The sequence below is a fragment of the Chrysemys picta genome, chromosome 15, assembly GCF_011386835.1.
Source record: "Chrysemys picta bellii isolate R12L10 chromosome 15, ASM1138683v2, whole genome shotgun sequence".
NCBI classification, from domain to species: domain Eukaryota; kingdom Metazoa; phylum Chordata; order Testudines; family Emydidae; genus Chrysemys; species Chrysemys picta.
The window spans coordinates 10,133,858-10,160,135 of NC_088805.1; the positions used below are offsets into that span (position 1 = coordinate 10,133,858).

General features: G+C 51.5%; 1 protein-coding gene and 1 long non-coding RNA gene across 3 annotated transcripts in view; one reads left to right on the plus strand and one right to left on the minus strand.

Moving 5' to 3' along the window:
* The window catches only part of SRRM4 (serine/arginine repetitive matrix 4), a 145,363-nt gene that overhangs the window by 60,375 nt on the left and 58,710 nt on the right, over positions 1–26,278 (plus strand). The window lies entirely within an intron of this gene.
* LOC135975733 (uncharacterized) lies at positions 10,385–18,673 on the minus strand. The gene is made up of 3 exons (XR_010592740.1): positions 18,516–18,673; positions 17,913–18,054; positions 10,385–17,090 (listed from the first exon to the last, which is right to left on the minus strand). It is a non-coding gene; the product is annotated as an uncharacterized LOC135975733 (long non-coding RNA).

The window sequence follows — 26,278 nt, forward strand, 5'->3', positions numbered from 1 at the left end:
CTCGTTGCTGGTCAAAGTCTAGTTACATTCTCCCTGCTTCGTACCCATCCCTTTGGAAAGAGCGTAATGAGCCCCGGCCTGCTTTCTGCTGCCTGCTCAGGGCTTTGCTTGGGGCTCACTGAAGCCAAAGGATTAAATTACTGATGGGTGAGATCGTCTCCCAGGGCGCAGATCACATACCGGTGCAGGCTTGCTCCTGTGACGGACACTTCACCAATGGGCTTGGGGGTTGGAGTGATTGGGGGGGGAGGGAGCGGATACCATGCAACCACAGGAGGCCTCCCTCGAGCCATCCTTCTACCACAGTGGGAATTGTTCCTTGAAGCTTTAGCTCATGAATCTTTCCTAAGAACACAAGTTCATTGCTAGATGCAGTGGGGGTGTCTCAGTACCTCAGGCTGTGGGGGGTGTTGCCAAAACTCCTAAAGCTCTCAGAGTTTGTGGCCCGGAGCCCCTCTCCTTTAGGAGTGAATGACGAGGTGGAAGAATTCTCCATCGACAGTTAGCAAGAGGAAGACCTACCTTTGAGTAGCTCAGCCAAGAACCTCACCAGGGATCTTGACTGAATTCAGGGGAGTCCTCCAGGAATACTCTGCTACAGTGGTGGGGAAGGGGACAGGCAGTGGTGTCCACCTTAAGGCCAAATCCAGCTCCCACACTGACCTGACCTCATGGCAGTCAATAGGGTTGCGTCAGCATGAACGAGAGCAGCATCTGGTCTCCCTATGGTTATTCAGAGAGCAGAATGCACCTCCTGCAATCACCAACCGGCACATTGCATTATGAGTGGGCAACGGATTGCAAACCCCGGGAATTTGTCCTCCACAAGTGTAGGCCTCTAGCCAGAGAGCTACGGAAGCCCCTGCACTCGACCGGGGAAGTCGGCCCATGCCTGAGCAGAGCAGGGCCCTGGCCAATGCACACACATCAGGCAAAGGACAGAGCACTGGTGTGATGAGTTTTCAGCTCCTTCCAAGGTGCCTGTGCCTCACTTTACAGCCCTGCCCCGCAGCCTCCTTCCAGTCCGTGTGGCACTGCTGGTCCCCTAGCCAGCTGGCCTTGTAAGGATCTTGTTTTTTCCAAAGGGTACCAGGGCTCTGTGAAGTGGATTTAAAAGCTGAGCCCACAACAGCCTCCTCGCTGGAGACTCATCCTAGCCACAGAGCTTTGCAGCTGGAAGGGACCGACAATAACGCCCCAGCCCAGCGGCAACTTACTCCTCCCCTGCCTCACCTTTCAAGGACAAACCTGGCAACTCCACCACGAGGGAATCAGGCTCCCATCTGCACCGCCCCCTGCCTGCCCATCCATTTCCTGCTCTCCTCATACAATGGGCACACGACACCCCTCCCTCCCCTGCGTTTGTGACAGGGCTGGGTACTTAGCAGTAGCAGAGTCCTTGAAGGCTGAAGGTATGAATAATAGACGGAAAAGCCGCCGCTTCGCTGTCAGCCCCCAGACAGAAAACCCTTCAAGATGGGCTCAAAAATGGATATGTATTCCGCATATTAATGACCTCCTTGCAGTGGGGACGGACTGTCCTTGAGATGAGAGGCTGTGTGCACGCATGTAACTTCCGCTAGAGTCCACACTCCTGGCTGAGCCAGCCCCTGGCACCATTCAGCACCAAGGTCAGCGGTAGCTGATGAAACAACTCACAAAATGTGTAAAGCAGCATGCCCGGGTTAAGTTAAGATTGAGCGACACTACAGCTCCTTTTCTCACTTCCCTTTTCAATTGCTCAGAACTTTCTCAAACCCGTGGAGGCTGAATTATCACTGATGTCAGCCCAGCAGTGGATATTTCGGGAAAGTTTTTGAATAAAATCGGTTTGGCTGTTTCTGAGTTATTCAAGCACGGGGGGGAAATACATATTTCCCCATATGCGCCAATCGGAGATGCTGCACTTGGCTAGTCAAAACAGACTGAAGCCAAAACCCTTGTCTTGTTTTGTATATGTCCTTTAGACTTGGTTACAGTCCAAAGCTTTAAAGTGATGAACATTTAAGTCACCAGTTTCACACCTGCACAGTGGAATTTTGCATTAAGGTTTTTCAAGGTGCAAGAACAGCAGCTGCAGAGCCGTTGAGATGAGAGCTTAGGCCTTGTCCTTATACAAAATTATATCCCAATAGCCACCGAGCCCAGAGCACATCAGGGACATTTTAAACCAAGCCTTGACCCTGCGATTGGACCCATATGAGCAGTCATCTGGCAAACAGAACTTCTGTCAGTGGAAACTGCCTTGAATCCACACACACGTAGTCTCCCATCAATGGCTCACTTGTCTTCAATCAATAGAAGTTAATCCAGTTTGCATCTGATGCAGCTCTGTGTTGAGAAAAGTTAAATCAATTTAGTGGCTGTGTGGAGGCACGGAATACACTTCCAGTGTAATTAAACTGGTGCAAGTTGTCTTCACGCTGATACACCATAGTGTACCAATTGCTGCAGATGTGACTTGTCTTTACCTTCTGGTACTCCACTGCTCCTGGATCATCTAATGTAGCAGGGCTAGTGGTTGTCCTGATCTGTCTTGGGGAATTTACAGGGCCCATTAGCAAAGCTGTTGTAATCCTAATGCCCGGATGGATCTGGACTGTATTTTTCTTTCTCTTCCTTTGTTTATTGTTCTCTTCTCTCTCCTTAACGTTTTTCCCCCAGGGAAACTAAATGCAAAACTAGAATTAATGACAAGTTCAGCCTGACTTACCAAGTGCTCAGAGATCAGGAAATGCCGAATGTTAAGGTTGTTCCTATAAATTGAACCTGGCTGCATTGCACAGGAGTAATATGCCTGTTTTTCTTGTGACATGGAAAACATAAGGTATTATTGTTTATGCTTCTGATCCTGCAATTAGAACTACTTGGCTGGCCCACCCTACACCCAGGCAGAGCCCCAATAAAGTCAGAAGACTACCCACGTGGGTCCAGTTGCAGGGTCAGGGTCTATGTTAACGTGTCCCATACGTGCTCTGGGCTGAATGGCTATTGTAAGAGCCCACTTAATTTGGGGAATGTCCTAACTTTTGAGTATTTGATGTCTCCTTTTTAATGCTATATCAGTGCTACTTCTACGTGGTGGTCATTTCTTCATAGATGTCAGAGTCCTTCAAGATCATTTGCTTTTGCTTTGGGATCAGGTCTACCATTTTGCACTGGGGCAAGCCCACATTTTAATAGTTGTCCAGGATCTTCCAGGAGAAGACAGGACAGATGGGTGCAGGTGTTCACACAGGTATTCAGAGGAATTAGCAGCTGCTCTCTGAAGGTCTCTTGTTCAGCAGAGCACTGATGTGAAGCTACAAGCATGGAGCTTAGTCAAAACATGTTGCGTTTTTAAAGAGTGATGTATCAGGACTGTAAGTCTTATTTCCTCATAATTTTCCAATCATAATTAAAAATAAATAAGTTTTAAGCAGAGAGCAGGGGGAAAGGAATGTTGGAAAGAATCAACCAATTTTAAAACTCAGAATGGATATTCCACATCAAGGCCTCATTTGCTGTTTCATTGCCAGTTCCAAAGCGCTCCATTCCTAATTCATTTTTTAAGTGATCTCTGCGTTCCCATGGGGTGCCTCCTGGTAACGGTGTGCTCACAACCCTCGATTTGATTAAAATTTAATGAGCGATGTTATTGGCAAATAAACTATTTATTTCAGCGTGGCTCCCGATGCCAAAAGGAGCGGCTTTGAACAAAAGGGGGAAATTGACATCTTAATGAGCGGGCCGTTAATAATTTACAGCCATTTTTTAAAAAGGTGATGGCACCGTGGTGATGGGTCCCTGTGATCGCTTAGCCAACGCGCAGTGATGCTTTCCTCATGGTTCAAAAAAATGAAAGAGTGAGATGAGTGCTCGTGAAAGATACCGGAGTGACACACCCTCCGGACTGGCTCCTCAGTGCAGGGAAAGCACTGACAGCTGGGCCCTGCTCCAATGCTCAGTGAGGTTACAGCACGTCCTTTGGTTGCTTGCAGTGGGGGTTGGCTCAAGCCATTGGAGTACATTCTCTCTCTCTCTCTCTCTCTCTCTCGCGCACACACGCACACACACACACACACACACACACACACGCGCGCGCGCACACACACACACACACACACAAAAAGACTAATACCGCGTGGCGGTGATATTTGGGACCCAGCCATTGTGGGCATGAGGGTGATGTTTGGCTGAAATATACTTGTTACCTTAGAGCACAGAGAAGGATAGTGAATGACACGGGGGTGAGCGGATGGTCCCTGCCTGGGAAAGGATAAGTCAAGGGCTAGATTAGCTCTCACTGAAAACAATGGGAGCTGGATCAGGCCTTTGAGCTAGGTCAAGACATGCAGTCAGAGGCTGGGACCAAGGGACTTTGAAATTTACTGGTACTTGCACTCTGTTCTGGGGTTTGAGGGGGAGCAGCACATTGGATCTGAATCTGATCTCTCCCTGGTGTAAACTGCCTTGACGTCAATGAAGTTATTCCTGAATTACACCAATATGAGACCCAGATCTGGCCTTGTGTGTGCAGAGAAAGCTCAGTGTGCCCCGCCTCCGGCTGATGTGTGTTTCCCTGCATGTGGTCGCCTGAGAGCACCTGCTCTTCTGCCCAGCCACATGGGCCTGTGGACTGGGGTGCGGGAAGGTGTTGCTCAAGGAGACCAGAAGGAGAGGAGCTGTCAGGTTTGGGGGAGGGCTGGCGAGAGTGGAGCAGTGAGTAGGGTCTGCCCCTCCGCCCAGGGCCGGCTTTAGGAAGTGCGGGGCCCGATTCGAACAGTTTCGACGGGGCCCCGATAGGGATGACTAAAAAAAAAAACCCACGTAAAAAAAACACGTGGGGCTTGTACTCACCGGGCCGCGCTCCTAGTCTTTGGCGGCGGGTCCTTCACTCGCTCCGGGTCTTCGGCGGCACTGAAGGACCCCCCGCCAAAGTGCCGCCAAAGACCCGGAGCGAGTGAAGGACCTGCTGCCAAAGACCTGGAGCGCCGCTGGGTGAGTAAAAATTAAAAAGGTGCCTCTAGCCAGGGAAGGGATTCTCTGCCACTTGCCCCCCACTCTGGGCAGCCCTGCCACTGGGCGCAGGGCCCGCTTAAGCGCGGGGCCCGATCGGGGGAATTGGTGGAATTGGCCTAAAGCCGGCCCTGCCTCCGCCAGAGCCTGCTGCCCGTGCACTGGTTGTGCTGGCCTGAGCGCTAAACTTCAGCTCAGCATGGAGATGGCCAATGGACAGTGACCTTTTCCCCCATTGCATGGCTAGCCTCACATTAGGGCAGCGCAATTGCCCCCCTTCTTCCCTTTTGTATGTTCAAGGATTTCCAGCTATTTCTTAAAATCCCTTGCTTTTTCCAGCGAGGAAGCCAGCTACTGCTGCATGGCAGGATCTGGGCACATCCCTTACCTGGAACCTCACCCTCCACATCCAAGCTGAGAGCGGGGAGAAGTGAGGGAGTGGGCGGGAGGAACGAGCAGAATCCGGAATCAAGCGGTCCTGTGTTCTGATGCTGGTTCTGCCACTGACCTGCTCCGTGGCCTTGGGGAAGTCACTTGACTTCTCTACATCTCCCTCAGTGGGGCATGGGGAACATCACCCTGACTTAGGATACCTGTGGAGGAAGTTAATGTTTGATGGAGTAAATGCTAAGCCTGTTCAGTCATAGGCCTCTCCGCCCCATGCAAGGGTAGTTTTTGTGGGGGAGTTATGTCTGTCCATCTGTATTTGAAATGAAACCGACTCACCTGTTAGAGGCTAACGGATATTGGTCCCTACTGACTTAGGCTGGATTAAAACCTGTGACCTAGAGGCGAAAAGCTCTATAGCCCGTTTCCAATCCCCTGAGCCAGCCAGCCACCTCAGCGCACCGTAGTTCTGATTACAGCTGATTGACTGGAAGGAGCAGAGCGCTACTGGGAAACGTTTTCATTGATCGCCGCTCTGGCCGCGGCAGGTTGACACTCTGCTCCCGTCGAAGCTGCTTTGCCGGAAATCGCCAGACGAGCCTGACTTTTACTTAACGACTACAGGGAACGGCTCTTGTATCTGCAGAGTGCACCAGCCATAGCCAAACTGTGCGACAGCACTGAATGCGTGGGAGCAGGGCACTGGTCTAATGGCTTCCTAAGGGAGCAGGGGAAATTGATGCAAAGACTTGATGACTAGGTTACTGACACTGATGTCTTGGTTATTCACAAGCCTTAGAGACCCTCCCTGGCACAGCGAGCTCTGATGCCAGCTGTCTCCACCTAATGGGCTTTGCTAATGGAATTCATTTAGCGGCAGCACCTTGCATCCGAGCCCAATGAGAGGGGATGGGAGCTAGGGAATGCAGCCTTCATACTGAGCCAGGAATGGGGGGAGAATGAGAACGCTGCCTCATGCTCCATTCAGCCCACTCTCTCCTGTGGTGGCTGCTGCCTCCTGGCCTCTGCCCTAGAGCTGCCAGGCATCTGGTTTTCGACTGGAACGCCTGATCAAAACGGGACCCCGGTGGCTCCAGTCAACTCCGCCGACTGGGCCATTAAAAGTCCAGTCAGTGGCGCAGTGGGGGCCTGGGGCTAAGGCAGGCTCCCTGCCTGCTCTAGCGCCACACGGCTCCTGGAAGCAGCTGCCAGGTCTTTGCGGCCCCTAAGCGCATGGGCGGCCAGGGAGGCTCCGCGCGCTGCCCCTGCTCCTAGTGCCGGCTCCGCAGCTCTCATTGGCCAGGAACCATGACCAACGGCAGCTGCGGGGGCGGCACCTGCGGGCACGAGGGCAGGGCATTGAGCTTCCCTGGCCACCCATGTGCCTAGGGGCTGCTGGGACTTGGCAGCCGCTTCCTGGGAGCTGCAATAAGTGCCGCTGGGACCCTGTACCCCGAACTCCCTCCTGCACCCCAACCCCCTGTCCCATCCTGCATCCAAACTCCCTCCCAGAGCCAACCCCCACCAACATCCCAACCCCTGCCCCAGCCCCCTTCTGCACTCCAACCCCCTCGTCCCCAGAGCCTGCACCCCCAAACGGAGTCCTTCCCCCCCGGCACTCCAACCCCCTAGCCCAGCCCAGAGCCCATACCCCACACACACATCCCAACCCCCTGCCCCAGCCCCCTTCTGCACTCCAACCCCCTCGTCCCCAGAGCCTGCACCCCCAAACGGAGTCCTTCCCCCCCCCCTGCATCCTAACCCCCTGCCCCAGCCTGAAGCCCTCTCCCACACCCCAAATCCCTCATCCCTGGCCCACCCCAGAGCCCACACCCCCAGCCAGAGCCCTCACTCCCCTCCCACACCCCAACCCCCTGGTTCAGCCCAGTGAAAGTGAGTGAGGGTGGGGGAGACCGAGCGACGGAGGGAGGGGGGATGGAGCAAGCAGGGACAGGGCCTCGGGGAAGGGCAGGGCCTCAGGGAAGGGGCAGGGCAGGGTGTTCGGTTTTGTGCGATTAGGAAGTTAGCAACCCTACTCTGCCCTGGTGACTCTCACAAGCTGGATCATTAATAGGATTCATGGGGTTCAGTTATGAAAATGAAAAACGGCTGGAAAAATCAGGTGACCTCTGCCTAGTGCGGAGATGTATTAGCTGTGAAACTGTCTCCCAAAGGAAGGCCTGGAGGCCCATTGCTTGGCACACATGCTAGGCTGCTCAGAGCATGGGGGAACAAAGTAGGGTACGATCCTGCAGTGGCCCCAGGGGATGGATGAAATGGTGTGATCGACCTTTTCCGGCTCTGACTTCAATGATCTCCACCCCCGTGGAAGAGGCACATTCGCTCCATATTTCTGCCAAAATAACGGGCAGTGAGATGGTGAACACCGGTGATATTTGAGTTGCCATCATTAGGTTTCAGAATTAATACCCCCATTAAATTGGAAGGGGTCCCCCGCCTTGGAGTTATTTCTGGCTGCCCCAGGAGCACAGCAGGTGACACATTGGGCCTGCGTCACCCTTCCTGGTGGCACCCTTACAGCTGCCATAGCTGACTTCCCCGTCTGTGCAAGCCCAGCTGTGCTGTCTGGCACCTTGGGGGTAGCCAGGGCTACGTCCACGTGGCAGCAGCTAGACTCCCCTCGGGGGTGACCTGTGATGTACGTAGCCCATGCAGGTGAGTCTTCCTCTGCACAGGTGCATAAAACCACCCAGGACTGATCTTGTTCTTTCTTCTGTGTGTGTGAAAACGCCCCTTTTCCAAGCGCTCCCCGTTACTGATCCCGTTTCACAGCGTGGGGCCCAAAATAATCCCCCTCCCTCTGCGTCTGTTGTTAATGCAAAATCGCCTCGCCTGGCTGCTCTTGTCATGGCTTTGGAAAGTTTCGCTGCGTATCTCTCTCCCTGCTGCGAGCCATCGGTGCAGTAATCCGCGGACGGGGCTGTTTCGTGTCCGCGGTTCCCCTATCACCGCGGCACACAAGGAGCTGCTGCGAACGCTTCGGCAGTGCAGGCACCAGAAACGACTGATGGGATGTGAAAAGCAGAGAGATAAAAGGTCCTTGTGACAGTGAATTGATCCTAAAAGGAAGACGCAGCTTAGATGTGGAGGGGGGATAATAGGTTCTGGATGGGGAGCTGAATGTCATGCCAGAATAAAAAATCCTGGATCTGTGACGAAGCACGAAGTCCGGAGACGTGAATCATTTTCACATGCAGGCATGGGGAGGAACAGCCCCAGGAGGGTGGGGTGTCTCTGTCCCCCCGCCAAGCTGCACATTGTTCTTGGGCAGCTCCGTGCCACCGCCACAGGCCAAGCCCCCGTGCAGACTTTCGAGCCCAACTCCTCTTTGCCCGCTTGAACAACTAGCTTAAAGCAGGCAACTTTCTGCCGAGCCAGGAGCACGTTTTGAACCTGGTGAGGCACCTTGCTCAGATCCTAAATAATGATGCTTTCCCCAGCTGGAGTCCTGCGCATCACAGTCAGAGCCTTCCCCTGCTTACCTACCCTCAGACTCCCTCCCCGGGAGCTTCCCCCGTTCAGCCAGCTGAGAAATGCAGAGCTGGGGGAGTCATTGAGTGGCAGGGCGCGTTTTCCAGCCCCTGCCAGCATAGGGCATGTCAGGCTGGGAGTTTAATCAACAAGGGCTTGTAAGAATCAAGGACAGCACGAGCGTCCCCTCCAAATAACCAATGAAAGTAGAAGTGGCCGCCACCAAACAACAACCAGTCTCACGGGACCTACACAAACCCACTGATCTAATGCAGGGCCCTCTTGCTGCCTTTCAGCCCCTCTGTCACAGCAATGGGGGCGAATCCTCTCTGGCACAGCATTCATTCTCGTCTGTAGACAATAACACGTCCGTTTCCAGGTATTTAAAAGCAAAGTGAGGAGGAGAGGAAGAGCCGCTGTTTTCCAGATGGGAAACAGACCAAGCTAATGGATAAAATGTTATTTTCAAATCTTAATGAGGGTGTTTTGTGCACTGGAGAATTGAACAAGATAATGTACAAATGAAGGCGTTCCACAGTGTCACTTTAACTATCTCTAAAGTCATTTTGATGGATGGCAATTTTGTAATGGGGCTCTAAGGACAAGAGAGAAATTTTTTTTGCATAAATATCAGGGGCCAGATTTGCAAATATAGACTCGGAAGCTGTGGGCTGGGGTCTTCTATTGAGCTGTGCAATCAGCTAACATCACTGGAGCTAGGACAATTGACACCAGCTGAGCATCTGCCCTACACCTGCATGCAAACCGGCACACTACCACTTACACGAGCAACAGACATGCCAATCCACCGTGGGCAAGGACAACAGCCGCGCCTGTCAATCGTGCGGGTGAAAGTTGGTTTGAAAATTATCAGAGGGGCAGCGTGTTAGTCTGGATCTGTAAAAAGGTGCCACAGGACTCTTTGTCGCTGCTTGAAAATGTGTTCTCCTGAACAAACAGCATTTCTGCAGGCTGCAGGGTGGCTTCATGGCCTTTGCTGTAATCCCATATACTGCCCCTCTGCCTGTGGGGCGGGAGGCTCAGGTGTAGAGCCTATAACTAAAATGTTTCACTCCAAACACACTTCTTTACTCGCTCCTGCGGAGAGGAGCTTCTCTCCCTGCCAGCTTCCACAGGGCTGCACTCATCAAACCAGGACCTGTTTTCTCAACATCCCTATCTGTCAGCATCTCCCCTGTCCTCCGGCACCTCCCAGCCAGTGCTCCAGCCCTGCATTTTGCTCTGAGAAGGAATGTGGGATGGATGGGAAATGATGGTTTTCCTTCGGGCCAACGGGATGTAGTAAAATCGCCTGCGCTAACGTGATTGATGCCTCGCTCGGGGATCTGTATTCTCTGATGTAATTACACTATGTGCTTCATGTGATAAGCAGATTAATCAGTCCATTACGCCGGGGCTGCTTTATCCACAGACCGAGGTAATTGAACAGAGCAGTTGGACATCAGCAAGTCTCTCCTGCATGGCACGTACTCCTCCCGTGGACAAGCGTAGGGGCCAGAGGACTTTGTGGCTGCTTGGAATGGGGGAAAAGCTTTTTTCAGCTAAGCTAAGCACCACAGTGGAACAGAGAACTCCCTGCTTTGTCACAAGCACGTTGTTTAATCCAGAATGGATTCGCTTCTAGCATAAACTATATGGCACTGGCAGAACGTGTTTGCAGCCTAGAGGGATTACCTCCGCTCCAGGGGAAACCGAGATTCACCGGACGTTCAGAAACGTTGTTTTTCTCCTATTCAAATAGAGCCGAGTTTGCTTACAGGCAATAGGGAATTGACTTGCAAAGGGGAGAAATGAGTTAAAAGCATCGTCTGGTGCCTTTCATCTGAGGATCTGAAAGCCCTCTGCAGACACGGGTTACCTGAGCCCCTCAACCCCCCTGTGCTGCAGGTCAGTAGTTTTACAGATAAACTGAGGCCCAAAGTCATTCAGAGTAAAATTTTCACAAGCACCTAAGTCCCATTTTCGAAAAGTGGCTTAGGAGACTAAGTCCCATGAAGTGTCCGTGAAAATTGGGCTCCTTAGGCTGCCTGCCCTCACAGTGGTGCGTAGAGTACATCCACTGCATGCCTCCCTCGCATGGCTATAAATAGTGGTGTAGAAGCACTGCTTAGATGAGTAGAATAAAGACATGCCTGAGCCCTGTGGGTATGTCCCTATGTGGCTCTCTACTCACCCAAGCAATGCCCCCCATATCTGCACTGCCGTTTTTAGCAGTCTGGAGTCCCATTGCCTCCTGGCTGCAGCGGTGCAAGGCGCCAGCAGTGGGGAACGCCTCTGGCAGGGGGAAGCTGCGGGGAAAGACTCCGACAGCTCCCTGCCGCTGGAGCCTTTCCCCCCTGCAGTGAAAGACTTTGGCAGAGGGGAGCTGCTGGAGCGTTTCCCCACTGCCTCCCCCATGCCAGAGCCTTTCACTTCTGCGTGTAGCTACATGTACCCTACTCACTGCCGCCAGTGTAGACAAGGCCTTAGTGTCTAAGTCACGTTTGAAAGTGGGACTTAGGAGCCTAAATCACTTGGGCGTTTTTGAAAACGTCATCCTAAATGACTTGCCCAAAGCCCTAAAGCAAATCAGTGGCAGAGCTGGGAAGAGCACCCAGGAGTTCTGGCTCCCAGATCCATCCACTAGAAAATGTCTCCTCCCCCAATTCTCTGTACACACCCCAGGTAAATAACTTTAGTTCCCTCTGACCCTGCAGCTTGGAGTTTAGGGTTCCTTCCTCTCTGCCGTTGCGTGTTCAAGTGTTGGGATGGAGCGTGTGCATTCTGAAGGGCCCTGTCACTTTCTGAGTTCTGGGTCTGGATGCTTTCCCAAATTTAAGTTTTGGGGCTCCCTGGGAAATAATGGATTTTGAACATCCCACATAGGGCTCTGCATGGCTAAAACAATTGCCAGTGTTAACAGACTACTGGAATCACTAGTTTTAGAAGGCTGAATGGAGTCCTATTGATTTTTTCCCCCTCCAGTTGACAGGGAAGTTGAATCTTTTATAAGGGTCAAAACATTCTAAGGCAAATATCTTGAAGGAGGATTTGAGAATAGGCAGGACATATGAATTTCCTCTTGAGAGCAAGATAGCAAAGGACTCTGTGCATGTATTCATGGGCCTAATGCACAATCCACAGCTGTCTGGGTGCACATCACTGGATTCATCTATCCATGAGGTTTTCTTCAGGGATTATATTACTGAATAGCAGTCTCCTTGGGCTAATCTCCGCTCGCGGTTACGTTGGCACAAATCCAGAGATAGCACTCTTGAAGTCAGTGTATTTATTCCAGATTTACACTGGTGGATGAGAGCAGACATTGGCCTCTTTCCTAGAGGTAGAGTGCAACTGAGTCCCTAACATGAAGAGGGCAGCAGTACTGAATGCCTAATAAAATGCAAGCCTATAAGCCAATAGGAAAGGAAAAGAAAATGTAACGCTGGTGAGTGTTGGCAGCTGTGGATACAGGTACCCTCTGTGCCCCCACAGGACAAGTACAACCAGGCAGGAGCAGGGCCAACTGCCGCCTCCTGCCCCAGTACTAGGGGCACTAGTAACTGAGCTGAGACCCATCAGCTCTCTTCACATAGCTCACCAAACAGCGATTTCATGGCAAGGACTTTAAGTCCCTGTTACCCTGAGTTGGATTTGAATTTTAAAAAACCCGAGTGTCCTCCCATCCTCCCTGACTGTCTTGGCAATGAGACATTTTTTGCTATCAGGAAACTATAGCAAATGGGACAATCATGAGACTCCAGCTATTTAAATACACTGGCAGAGCCCCCAGCATGTGTCATTCTAATGGGAAAGGCATAAAGCCCACTCTCTCCATTGCTTCCCGATTCAAGCGATTGTTTCTGGCACTAACCACTCCTAGCGCTTAGCAGTGATGGAGAACTCTGGGGTGGTAACACAGGGGGGCCATGTCCATTTAGGAGGGGAAAGAGGAGGAGCTTGGAGTGAGGCTGTTTGCTAGAGCACAACGGAGGGTCTGTGGAGTTCACAGCACCTTTCCCTGCAGATGTAATAATAATACCTAGCTCTTCTATAGTGCTTTTCATCAGTTGATCTCAAAGTGATTGACCAAGGAGGCCATTCTACAGATGGTAAAACTGAGGCACACAGCAGGACAGTGACTTCCCCAGTGCCAGAGCCAGGAATAGAACCCAGAGGCCAGATCCAATGCAGTGCTGTATCCCCTAGGCACCACTGCCTCTCTGTATGTTGAACCTGGCCTCTACTTCAGCAGGGTTATTCATGGAGTGAAGGGAAGTCTTTTTTCCTTCTCTGAGGTCTCCTGCCCCTGTTAACGGAGTCCTCCAGTCTGGTAGTCGTTGCATGTGGCTGGTATGGCCATGTCGCATCCAGGTAGGACTGGCCAGGCCTCCTGAGTCACTCTGCTCTCCCACAGAGCAGCAAAGCCCCCTTTGTCGGTGGGTCGGCGCCATGTTCTTCCTATCTCTGTGTCGGGCTCCAAACAGGAGCAGAAGATGTTGTAATTAGTAAGCAGTATATGAGGTAACGACTGATACAGGGTGGGGCATTGGGGGCGCTGCTGGTTCCCATGCTGCCGGAATGTGCAGGCTCTGGCTGAAATTAAAAGACAATCCCTTTGAAGTGGATTGAAACAATGTTACCGTTAACCTGTGGAACTCACTGCTGTGGTATATCCCTGAGGCAAATAGCTTGGTCATTTTTTAATATAACTGAGGTGAAAGTCTATTTTTTTATTTATGCCTGTCATGAGACAAAGCCTGGATACACAGTGAGAAGGTGTAACAGGGCCAAGCTCTAAGACTCTGTCGAAGAAGGTCGGGCTCTTCTGCTGAGTTGGGCTCAGGCCCTGCATTAAGGTTCAGGGTCGTTGCTGACGAGTCAGGCTGGCTCGGCTGAGCCATGCGAAGTGGAGTTAGACGGAAGGTCGAGAAGAGTCTCTGGGACCGAGAAGATCCTGGAGGGAAACCGTAGGGAGAGCCAAGCTCTGGAAATAAGCGGAGACTTGCGCTGTGTTTTCAGTGACCAGTAAAGCTGAAGCCGGGGGAGGGCTGAGTTGGCTCCGGGTCTGTGTGCTCTGCAGACAAGAGGGCACTGACACTGACACGAGAGCAGAAGTGGGGTTTTCTGATCTCTTCTGCACGCGAGGGAATAGGAAGGAAACCCTGCAATAGATGTCGGAATAGCGGCACCAACAGCAAGTGGCTCCAGCCCTGTAGCACCAGCCACAAGCCCAGGCTCCATCCCAGCTGGTGATGTGGCCACTCACGAAGCCTGGCTTACAGCCCAACCGCAGCGAGCCGTAACGGTGTCGGGTGCATCTGCTCGAGTGACCCAGCAACCCAGCTGATGCCCAGCTCCCAGGAAGTCCCAGCCCTTCCCTGTGAAAACTGGGATAACCCAGGGGCTGCCCCTGCTCTCTTTTTAGCAGGCAGCTACTGTGAGTATGTGAGAGGCGGTGCCTGGCCTTTGGCCCCTTTCGTTGGCAGGAGATGTGCAAATGGTGCCTGGATGAGGACACTGCCGGAGATGGCGAAACTGCTGAAGGCTGCTATTGGGGACCAGCTGGGGGTCTTGGAGGAGAAATTCGGTTTGGACAGAAACCTTCTTCCCCAGGGCCGCGGTTAGGCATCTGGGCCTGGATCTTGACAAGAGCTGGTCGAAACTTGGATCGTCCGTTTCTGAAAAGCTTTTGTCCTGATACGGAATGAAAATGGAGCATTTTGAAATTTCCCACAGAAAGGCAATTGTGAAACGTGTCACTTTGGAAAAATGGAACCGTTTTGGTTTGAGGTTTGAAAGGAAACGAAGCAGGAGGCTCCCACGACTCCCAGGGACTCTCTGGACTGCCCCCACGCCGGGGGACAGCGACCTGCCGCGGACTGGGGAGCTGTCTCAACCTGGGGCTCTCTGAGCTTTCAGCTTCCCTGCTCCGCAGCAGGGCAGTGTGGAAGCGCTGGGGGCTCCTGTGGTAGTCAGGGGGGCAGGGCTGCCCCAGAGCCACAGCCCTTGGAAGCCAGGGGTCCCCGGCCCCAGGGCAGGCTGCAGCCCGCCAGGTGGAAATTCATCAAGCCCGATATGTTTCCACATCCCATGTTGAGTTCAACAGCTTGGCCTTTTCTGACCACAACGTCTTTCGTTGGAAAACTCCCGGCCATCTCTATTTGTGACAGACTGGCCAACTCGTTGGCTCCAGCCTGAGACCCCAGATGGTCGGGGACTCAGAAGCCATTATGAAAATGGAGTCGCAGTTAGACAGTCTGCCTGGGAGGGTGCAGGTTCAGCCAGTTACACCGGCAATGGCCACACAGCAGAGTGTTACCTGCAGGCTGAGCCACCGGAAAGACCGGCGTAACTGGGACCCTCTCTAGGATGAAAAGATGGTCAACTAGAGCCTTGATTGCCCGCATAGGGTTTTAGAATCTGCTGCCCTGTTCCACAAGGGCTATCAACGCTCGTGCTTCACCGTGTGAACTGCTCAGACCACCAGCCGGTGTCTGGGAGAAATTACTCCCCACAGTGTCAAATTGCACAATCTTCCTCGGCACCATCTGGCACTGACCACCTCTGAAGTCGGGATCCTGGTCTGTTCCAGCGGGGAAGTCCCGGTGTTCTGATTTAATTGTGCCTAACAAATCAACCCCTGGGGGAAAAAGCCAGGCTGCTTTGAGCCCTGGCCATGACAAGGGAAGTCATTAGATGTTCCTGGAGCGCAAGTAGCAAAAGGAACAGTTACCCGCAATCTGACTCCCAGGAGTAAGGCAGGCTAGCCGGGAGGGCTTAAGGAGACAAGGCGAGGAGGCGGAAAGCCGGTGCCAACAAAACTGGATGAAAAATGTATCGCGTGGAATTGTATTTTTCTTCTGTGTTTCAAATGCCTAAAGAAACGGCAAGCTCGTCTGCAGCTGGCACCTCTGCTGCTGCGAAGAAAGTAGTGAAGAGAAGATTAAAATTGAACCCGCTCGGAATCTGTAATAGGGAAAAATATCTTGGCGATTTGCTATTATAATTTTCAATAACAAACTCCTGGGTTCCTGCCGCACGAATACAAACTGTTTGAATGAGGTGGGGAAAGGAACCTGGCTTGGGGTTTTTGTGTGTGCAAAGAGCTTAGAGATTTTTCTCCTCTCCTAATTTTAAAGAGGTATTTTTAGTGCATGTATCCAATAGATTTGCGTAAACACATCTGCTGGAGTTTTTGCTTGGCAATGTCTTTACAACCTTTATTTTTCCTCTGTCTCCTGGGACAAAGGAATATTTCAACCATTTTCTTTTTCAATCCGCTGCGAAGAGAGAGAGAAAATAAAAGGGGAATTTTACTACCCAAGGCTTCTCCACCCAAAGGAGCGTTTTGGAAACACAGCTGGTATTTCCTACTGCTATGCCTGCAGAATTTAAACAGCTCCACGTAACCAGGAGAGCTGGGGGCGTACAGCAAAGGGAACAGCTGTTTAGACACAGTTAGTCCCAGTTCTTTACAGCAATGTCATGCCAGTCTTCACTCTCACTAGTCTTACATGAAGTAGCAAATAGTCCATGGGAGTAAGGCAGCGGAATCAGGCCATAACAAACGGGGCTTGGGCTCACTAGTGGAGTTATGGTTCTATGCAGTATGAGTGCAGGTGTCAAAATCAAGCCCACTTATGGGAGGTTTTTCTGGTATATAAGTCAACTGAGCCTTGGCTACCAGGTATGGCCTGTGCGTGGCGGTACTGAATACCTGCACGACACAAGTCCACAGTTGGTGACCCTCTGGAACCAAGCGTGGTGTTGGGTTTTGCTACCCTTGCATATCAGTTGTTGTTGATACTGTGGTTCTCTACACGGAAGTACAAGGCTAAAGTCCCTGTCCCAAGCGTCTGTTCAAATGGCAAAATTCTGTCCTTGCTCAGTTGCATTTCATGGAGGAAGACGTGGGTCTGCTCGGCCGCAGGATGGCTGTTCTGCCTCTCCCCATCTCTCTGATGCCACTGCTGCCTTGTGTGCCCAGCTGCTCAGAAGTGCGCCTCTGCCAATGGCATGCCCGTGGCCCTAGCAATGGCTGCATAGCGCTTCATTCTGGTTCCAGTCCGACCACCATTACAGCCAATGGGAGTCTCCACACTGATCTCCACAGGCCTTTGCTGTTCCGTCTTCCAGTGGAGACTAGCTATAACAATGACGGCATGACAAACGAGCTTCGACTGGGTAGATGGATGGACACACACAGCTGGCTGGAAAGAAGGATGGATGTGAACAAGCAGCCTTCGCTGGGTCAAGCGCTGCAGAGTAGGGACATGAGGGGAGCATGGGGGAAACGGGTACTTGTGCTTATACAAGCAGAGCATGCATGTCAAACCTGGACCGTGCCCTTATAGAATACTCCAAAGGACTTAATACCCCACTCCCTTCCGTCTCCTGCAGGCACTTGGGATATGTCCACACAGCCTCCCAGCCCAGCTCAACAGATTCTGGCTGGTGGGGCCCTCCCCAGCACTCCAGAAATGGCTGTGTAGACAGAGCTTTGAAGTTGCCGCTCCAGCTGGAGCTCGGGCTCTGAAGTGCAGCGGGGGTGGGCTATGGAGCTCCAGCCGGCATCACCGCTTCAAAGCCCTGTCTACACAGCCATTGCTAGAGGGCTAGCATGAGCCCTGCTTGCCAGAGCCTGTTGACCCAGACTGAGAGACGGGCTCCAAGCTGCTCTGCAGACAAGTCTGACCGCCAGGCTTACTGAATGCACAACACCACTCAGGTCAGGCCAGTAGTGCACGCTCGCAAATGACCGCGCAGGCTGCAAGGCAACAGAAAATCAGCCCCAAAAGATTTGTTTTCCACAGTGGGTAAAACCTACATATACCTGCGGGGGGTGGGGGGATCTAAGAAGACAAATGGAACTTATTTATCACTTGGATTTGATCTTCGTTTGCTTGCCCCACTGCAAAAAGTTCCACTTAAATCATTACGGTCAGTGTTTTATTTTACATGGCATTGGGAGGGGGGGTGGCAGCGATGGAGTAAGCGGCAATGAGGAGGGGAATCAAAAAGAAAAGCCAAACCTGCACAAAGCAGCCTAGAGAGAACAATCACTGAGGGAGGTTCCTGTTCGGAGTAATTTATATTGCGGGCGGCTGGTCGCTGATTGCAACTCTAGCTATTTTCTCCAGCGTTTATGTGTTTGCAATAACCTAATTCCGGTGGCTGAAAAGGAAAGCAGATTGGACATTTAATCACATTGTGTCCATAAGCTTTTTGCACTTATCTCTGCCCAATAAACACATCATCCAGGGGGAAATGATAAGCGACAATGTTAGGCAAGAGTTTCTTTGGTGTCATTCTTCCTAGGGAAAGGGGGAGGGGGGAATCATCAAACACTTGAAAGCCTTGGCTATTATAGCAGATCATTTCTGCACATGAAACAGACAAGGTCCCCTAGTCAATTACTAGTCAAGTAGGGTAATATGCATCTCATTATGGTGCTCTGGCTCCAGACATACATACACGTATATAAAATGAAACGCACAGAAGTTACTGGTTTTTTGAGCAGTGATTAGGTGCTGTAATTAACAAAGCATTGTGCCTGATTTCTAATCTTTCTCTCTATTTAAATTTAATTGATTTTTCCCCCCCTTGATTTAATCAACCCGCATTCATCTACCCACTTCTGTCAGGGAAAACTCCGCTCTTTTTAAAGGACCAGCAGGCAGTTGGAAGGATGAAATTTCCTTGTCTGTTCCTCTAGGGGGCTACACGTCTTGCCCAGATCTTTCCTCATGTCCTTTAGTAGGTAGCCGAGGAGGGGACCGTGTGATGGTTTTTATTGCCGGAAGGAGGCATCCATCATCATTTTAACGCCCAGTGAAACACGCAAAACTAATAATAAGTTCCTTATAGATGTTTTAACCTTTTTAGTATGCTGTGTTCTGATTGACTGCAGCTCACCACACCTCTTCACTGCAGGCAGTTGCGGCTGTGAACGGGAGAGGATGAGAACATGCAGCCAATCAAATTATTAGCAGCCGAAAAGGGCAAAGTAGTAAAGTTTCTTTATTATCTCTCCAGAACACCCTACCTAGTGCTTTAAAATGCTACATGCATGAGACTGGCAAGTGTAACTGATGTCCCGTACCTCGTTACAGCCTCAAAGCGATGATCCTGAGGTCCTGTTTTCATAGGCAGCAGGTTTAAAATGAACAAAAGGGAGTATTCCTTCACCCAACACACAGTCAACCTTTGCCAGAGGATGTTGTAAAGATCAAGACTATAACAGGGGTCAAATAAAGGCTAGATAAATGCATGGGGGATAGGTCCAGCAATGGCTTTTAGCCAGGATGGGCAGGAATGCAAAACCATGCTCTGAAGTATTCTCTAGTCTCTGTTTGGCAGAAGCTGGGAATGGCGACGGGATGGATCACTTGATGATTACCTGTTTTGTTCATTCTCTCTGGGGCACCTGGCATTGGACACTGTCAGAGGACAGGATACTGGGCTAGATGGACCTTTGGTCTCACCCAGTATGGCCGTTCTTATGTTCTGTGGGGATTGGCCCAAGTTTAGGTGCAGTGCCCAGCCAATCCTGTGGCTTTATAGGTGTGTCCAGAGTGGTAAGTGTTTGGCCTGGCATTCAGTAACAGGGACGCTGTATCATGGAGCTGGTCATGGCCCAGGAAAATGGTTTACTTTGCACCTTTCTTTGCTGCATTGTCTGACGTGGAGCACACAATCAAGGGCAAAGGGTCACGCTGAGCAGGAATGGCAGATGTAGACTGAACACGTGCTTACCGTGGACTCATGAGAGCCCGTCATGTTCTTGGTTACCCAGATGTAAATCCACAATAGCTCCCTTGTCCTAAACCTGGCCCTCACTGTACCGCATCCACAAATAACTCCAGGCTGAGTTAACAGGACATGCAGGTGTCTACCTGCCACGGAGGCACAACTGAGTACTTAGACGTGCGCCTGCCCTTAGGTAAGTGCAGAGTTGGCTTTCCACTGCTAGCTGGAGGTGCAAGTCTCCCCCTGGCCTGGGCAGAGGCTTATGCACCATAAAGTTCTATTTTAAGATCTTAACTCCTGCCTGGGTCTACTCACTGCTGGGCCTTTGCACAGCGAAGAATTCCACCCTTGGCAATGCAGTACTCCATTATACTCCACCAGAGCTGCCCAGAGGATTCAGGGGGCCTGGGGCAAAGTGGGGGAGCGGACATGTGCAGAAAGGGTGACAGGGTTCCAGCAATCAAGCCCCATGTGATTCAGCTGTTGCAGTCTGCATTGACGGGGCTCTGGTCCAAATTGCCTCGCTAAAGCCTCCTGAAAGCAAATGACTTGCCAAAGCAATTTTTCTATTCGTCCCTGTCTCTTGCATTCATGCTGGTGCTTGCAAAGCAGGTGGAAGGCAAAGCGGGGCTCTCGTGAGGGGCAGGAGGAGCTGCCAAGCTTGGAGTTAGTTGCTCTTGAGTCCTCGTGCGGAGAAAAAGGCAGACGCCTCTGGAGCTGGAGGGTGAAAAGATCCGGGGGCTGAAAGGTCACCTGAAAGTCAGTGTCACTCAGCCCCCGGGAGCGGAGTTACTGCAGTGAAAAACGATGATTGATGAGACCTTGCAGCAGGAAACCACCCCTACTCCAGAGAGAGACCAGGGGAACTCGATTTAGACTGAAGAGTGCAAAGTCTCAGCTCCTCATTGGGGAAAAAATGATTGCTGTTCAGCACGCCTGCCCATCAGTGAGACACATCAGCTGGAAATGCCAGTGTGCTGGGACTTCAAATACAAAGCAATAGCTCCAGTGACTATATTTAATCAGGGGGAGAATATTATTGCACTGCTCGAAAAAGACAGCTCCTGAAAGTGCACAGGGGCAGCACCCGTTAACGTCTGCATTACCTGGGGATATATTGCAGGGCCCGGTACCATGTCACACAGCTGCTGCTCCAAACACAATATCCTGGGATAGAGAAGCAGGGATCACTTGCAAGTCCTCACGGAGTGTCTCAGCCTCATGAAGCAGCAAACCCTGGCTGTAACTTTGGGCCTTATTCTCATTTACTCTGAGGCCGCTCTTCATCACTCTGTGTAAACGGGCCTTAGAGGCAATGAGAATAAGATCCCTTCTTCCATTCCCATTCTCATGTACACAATGGATCCCACAGAAACCAATAGGAGGGTCTAAGGATCCAATTTTGCCAGTCATACTCACTTGAGTAGCACTTGATCCCACCAGTAGCACCATTGACTTTCAGGAGCTACTGATCAAAGAGCTACTCAGTGTAAGGGTTGCAGAATCAGCCCCCACATTTTTAATAGCTCTAGTACCATCCACATGGCAAAACCAATCGAATGGGATGGACACAATCTTGCAGCTCCGAGGTGAGGGGCAGAAGCTCAAAGGAAGGAAAGCAATCTGTAACGAGCCAACGTTGCGTTCGCAGGGCACATTCAGCAAAGATTTCCCAATGTACGGCAGTAAATGTATAGGCATCTCTTAGGGAGGGTAGGGAGAGTTTAAATGACTCGCCCCAAATTACACAGTCAGGCTATGGTAATGCTGGGACTGGCCCCCTCTGACTCCCAAGCGTGTGTTCTAACCACTAGGCCATACTTTTTCCCTTTGCATGCCACAGCCTCGCCCTCTTCCCGTGAAATCCGTTCCTTCTGCTTTAAAGCACGGGACCCCTTCCCTCAAGTGGTATGAAATAACCCAGGCATGGGACACGTTTGTGCTCATCTGTAATTGTTGACCTGTGTTGTGTTGCACACAACCCTAGACAAAGGACGGACTCTGGGTGAGAGCAAAGCTATAAGGGCAGGCTTTGTGATCACAGCAGCTACACTGAGGCATCTCATGCCTACTGTGAAACAATTCCTCCACACCCCCGCCCTCCAGCCCTAGTCCTGGGCTTTCTGCATATATCCTGGCAGATGGAGGTACCACATCAGGCCAGGCTGCAGGGCCGGGAGTTGAGGTGTGGATACATACCCACCGGAGACTAGGCTTAGATGGCCAGATTTGGTTCACTTGTGTCCCAAGCCAGAAGAGAACCATATTGAATTTAACAGTAGAAACCGCCCGGATTGGTGGATCCAACTTTCCAAGATGGGCTCCTAGACAGCCTCCGCATCCTGTATGTGAATGAAGGGCATCAGAGGCCTGATACGGGTGCTGAACCTCTTCAGCTCCCGTGGGCTTCAGCTAGAGCTGACGGACTCGGCCGTTCTAGCAGTCAGGCCCTTGGCATTGTCTGTGTTCAGAGCTGCAGCACTTTAATGACCGTAAACTGCCTTAGTTAAGCTGGGGCATTCCCCTGTACGAACACTCTGACATCGATTTTAAACCAGGCTTATCCAGAGTGTCCACGCAGGCTCGTGTACCGATTGTGACAGAACAGGTTTTTAACTGATTTAAAGCTAAATGGGTGGGTAGAACTTTGCATATAAACAAGGCTCAAAGTGTAGGGATGGTACCAACCTTCCCCTCTCCGCCCCCCCCAAAAAAACCCATCTGAAATTCTGCTCTAGCTAGGACCCCCTTGCCTACTGTTAGCCACTCTCTCCACTGCTGGAGAGGACATGGTGGGGACAGCTGAGCCTAAATTAAGTGATGCGGTGTCAGACTCCGTCTAGCCTCCCTGCGCCTGTGATTGATTTCCCCCTCCGCTGGTGAATTGTAACGTCCGTCCAAGTGAAGGCACCGTCAAGGATCGCACTGAAGAGCGTGGATGTACCTGGGAATGTCTGGAAGGCTTTCTCTCTCCCCGGATCAAGCCGATCTGTCTGTGCAGCGCGGTTAGCTTGACTGCAGTGATCCCGGAGGCTGCTGACATGTTTATCTCCTCTAGCAGTTTCCATCTGTGTTTATACCATGACTTTTAATCCTCAACAAGGGCGCGAAGGAGGCCGCAGCACGTCACGGCTGAGGGACCCGAGCTATTTGAACCTCCCCGGTCCCCTTTGCGAAAGCCCATCAGGGAGCCCGCGCAGGCAGAGCTGTGCGTGCGGAAGGAGAGAGGCAGGCTGACGCCCTAATAAAGATAAAAGGCTTCAATAAACCCACAAACCCCGGTGTGACAGACCCAGACCAGTGGGGTACAGGAGTCTGGTAGAGGGCAAATATACTGGTCACTGGATGAGTAGTTTTCTGTTCCCTGAGTGACCAGAGCAGGGGCTGCACTAGAGTAATCAGGAACCTGCTAGAACCAGTTAAGGCAGGCAGGCTAATTAGAACACCTGGAGCCAATTAAGAAGAAGCTGCTAGAATCAATTAAGGCAGGCTAATCAGGGCACCTGGGTTTTAAAAGGAGCTCACTTCAGTTTGTGGTGCAAGTGTGAGGAGCTGGGAGCAAGAGGCGCAAGGAGCTGAGAGTGTGTGCTGCTGGAGGACTGAGGAGCACAAGCGTTATCAGACACCAGGAGGAAGGTCCTGTGGTGAGAATAAGGAAGGTGTTTGGAGGAGGCCATGGGGAAGTAGCCCAGGGAGTTGTAGCTGTCATGCAGCTGTTACAGGAGGCACTATAGACAGCTGCAGTCCACAGGGCCCTGGGCTGGAACCCGGAGTAGAGGGCGGGCCCGGGTTCCCCCCAAACCTCCCAATTGACCTGGACTGTGGGTTCTTCCAGAGGGGAAGGTCTCTGGGCTGTTCCCCAACCCACACAGTGAATCTCTGAGGCAAGAAAATCCGCCAATAAGCGCAGGACCCACCAAGATAGAGGAGGAACTTTGTCACACCGGGTAATGGGCCTGGCTTTTCGAAGGTAGCTACACACCGCGGTGGAGGAGAGCGTGAAGGCGTTAATCAGGATCAACGCGCTGCCATTTCATTCAGGAGCTAAAGCTCTCGCAGCCTGTGCTGGCATTTAGAAACTGCCACTTCAGTGGGACTCCCTGCGCACCCCCAACCCCATCACCCTGGGGTTACAGATGCTTCTCCTTCAAGGAGAGAAGGCAGTGGAGGGACCGGAGCTACAAGGGAGCCAATTAACTGACAGGCTCCCCGTGTCACTCACTGCAGGATGGATATGGAGTAGGGGACTAATGGGCTGGGGGGACCCCTCCACAAGTGGGTGCTGCTGGGGGAAAAAGATGACTGATCAGCTTCCGGCTCCAGCCGGACCATTAACCCAGAACCAAGCGCTTGCAGAACAGCAGTCAGGTAGCTGTCTAGGAACGGTTCCCATCTGAATCTAGCTGGAGCTCTTCCCATAGGCATTTATCAGTCTTGATTATTTCCCATATGTATCTCCTGTCTGTCTGGTTCATATCACTCTAGCTCATTCATAGAGCACCCAGCACCATAGCAACTCCCATTGCAATAGCCTACTCGTCGTTTGCGGATGGTTTTGACATATTCGTTACTGGCCTTTGGAGATCAGTCAGGTCACCCCTAACGCTTGGGTTGGATTTTTGTTTTTAATCACTTGATTCAGCCGGTCTGTCTCTTCCTCCCGCGTTAGCACTGGACTGCCTGCCCCCGTGTGATCTGTTTTCCTTGCCACTCTTGCTATGAGTGTCAGGGTTGTGCCAAATATTTGAGCATCAGCTTCAAAAGCACTGAAATTTTGCAGTTAGTTTTTCATAAAATTGATTTCATTACACACACACCAAATAGTTCTGAAGTTTCATGCTTTTTTTGCTCCAATTTAGGAATGTATTTTAATGCCCATGGGTCACTTGCATGCTAAAGTGCTCCTAGTTCAGTGTTTTGTTCTGCCAAAGATACTCCTGGAGGAAAAACCTTAGCAAATGTCACATTTGGAGGACAAAAAAAATCATTTAAAAAGCACAAATTTGGGGCTGTGAAATGGCTGGTATTAGATATTTTTAATTATGAAATGGAATGAACCTTGGCTAGCTTTGCATTATAGTTTTCCCCACCTGACTGGCTCCACCTACTGGCAGGATGGGGACAGTGAAAGTGCCATTTAAACATTCTGGGTTGGAAGTACTTTACCATAGGCCGGTCTCTAAATGAGCCGGGGACCTTTCTGAGGTAGAGGGTTGCATGCTGGACATTTTGTATCCGTGGAAGGCTTGGGTGAAATCAGTTGCTGGTTGTATGCAGGCTACTGTGGTGCAAACAGGTGACCCAAGATGCACTGGCCTGCCATGGCTACGTAATGAGCAATGGTTTCAGTAGAGGGGGTTGGTTGATTGTTTTTGTGCATCACAGACAAAAATGCCAAAAAGAAATGGAGAAACTCGCATCCCAAGCGGCCACAGCTCTGTCTGCTAGCCAGCTAATAGGCTCTACTCTCTGTGATGCTAAGGAGTGCAAGAGACTAGGGTTAGCAGTGACGTAGGAGGTGGTGGTGTTACTCCTTGTGTGCTTGGGAGGCTGGAAATGTTGCGGGGGGAAGGGCAATGGGTCATTTTGCCCACCCTGTTGCATGACCTGTGGGGGATAGGTGTGGGCATAGAATAAGGACCAAGACAGACAGAGGGCACCAAGCAGCTCTGGATGTTCTGTTACCCGGGCAGGAGTCTAGGGTCATAAATATAAAACCAACCCGATCCTATAAGGTGCTGAGTGCCCTCAGTTCCCAATTAAGTTAAATGGCGTTAAAAGAAACAAGCACCGCACAGAGGTACTCAGCACCTTGCAGGCTCAGACCCCGTGAGGCTTAAAACCCAGTAGCCCACCCCTCCGTGACTTGGAGACGAGGCAGGCGATCAGCCTGTACTGCTGAGCCCGGCATATCTCGGATTACAGTACCTTGGGCATGCGATCAACCCAAAATGGGTTTGGTTGTTCATGACACTCCCAGCACGGGAGGGAAAAGTCCACTGTGCAAGTGAGGCTTCCCATTAAGTTACACTCAGAGGGCATGAGGTTGGGCTGCTCCTTGTACCGAAGGGCAGGTTTGTGCTGCCAGAGTGGGGCGGTCCAGCGGGCAATGTACTCACCAGGGACTCCGGAGCTGGGGGTTCTGTGCCCAGCTCTACTGCCAATCTCCTGTGTAACTCTGGGCACCTCTCTGTGCCTCCATTTGCCCTCCCACCTTTTGTCCAGCTTGTCTCTTAGCCTGCAAGCTCCCCAGGACAGGGGTTGTCTCTTGCTATGTGTCTGAATGGCACCTGGCACATCTGTAATACAAAGCATAATAACTACAGGGAGGGTGGGGTGGTTCAAATCCATCGGCGCTCGCTGTTGCTTTGTACCCAACTCCTGGAGCACTCCTTTCCTATCCGAAACCTCCGGCTGCACGGTACCTGCTGCGAACATCCACATGGAATCCTGACTGACGTACCTGAAAATGCCCAGTGCGTGCCTTAGCATTGTGAGGAGTGATAGCCATGCCATCTTCTCCTTGTTATGAGCGATCCACGCTTTTCCACCAAGGCCCCAGTCACTTGGCTCTACTCCTTCCCCATTTCCCCTCGAAAGGCTGTGTGACCATAGCACGATCTCTGATGGTTGGCTGTGTGGTGTTTTC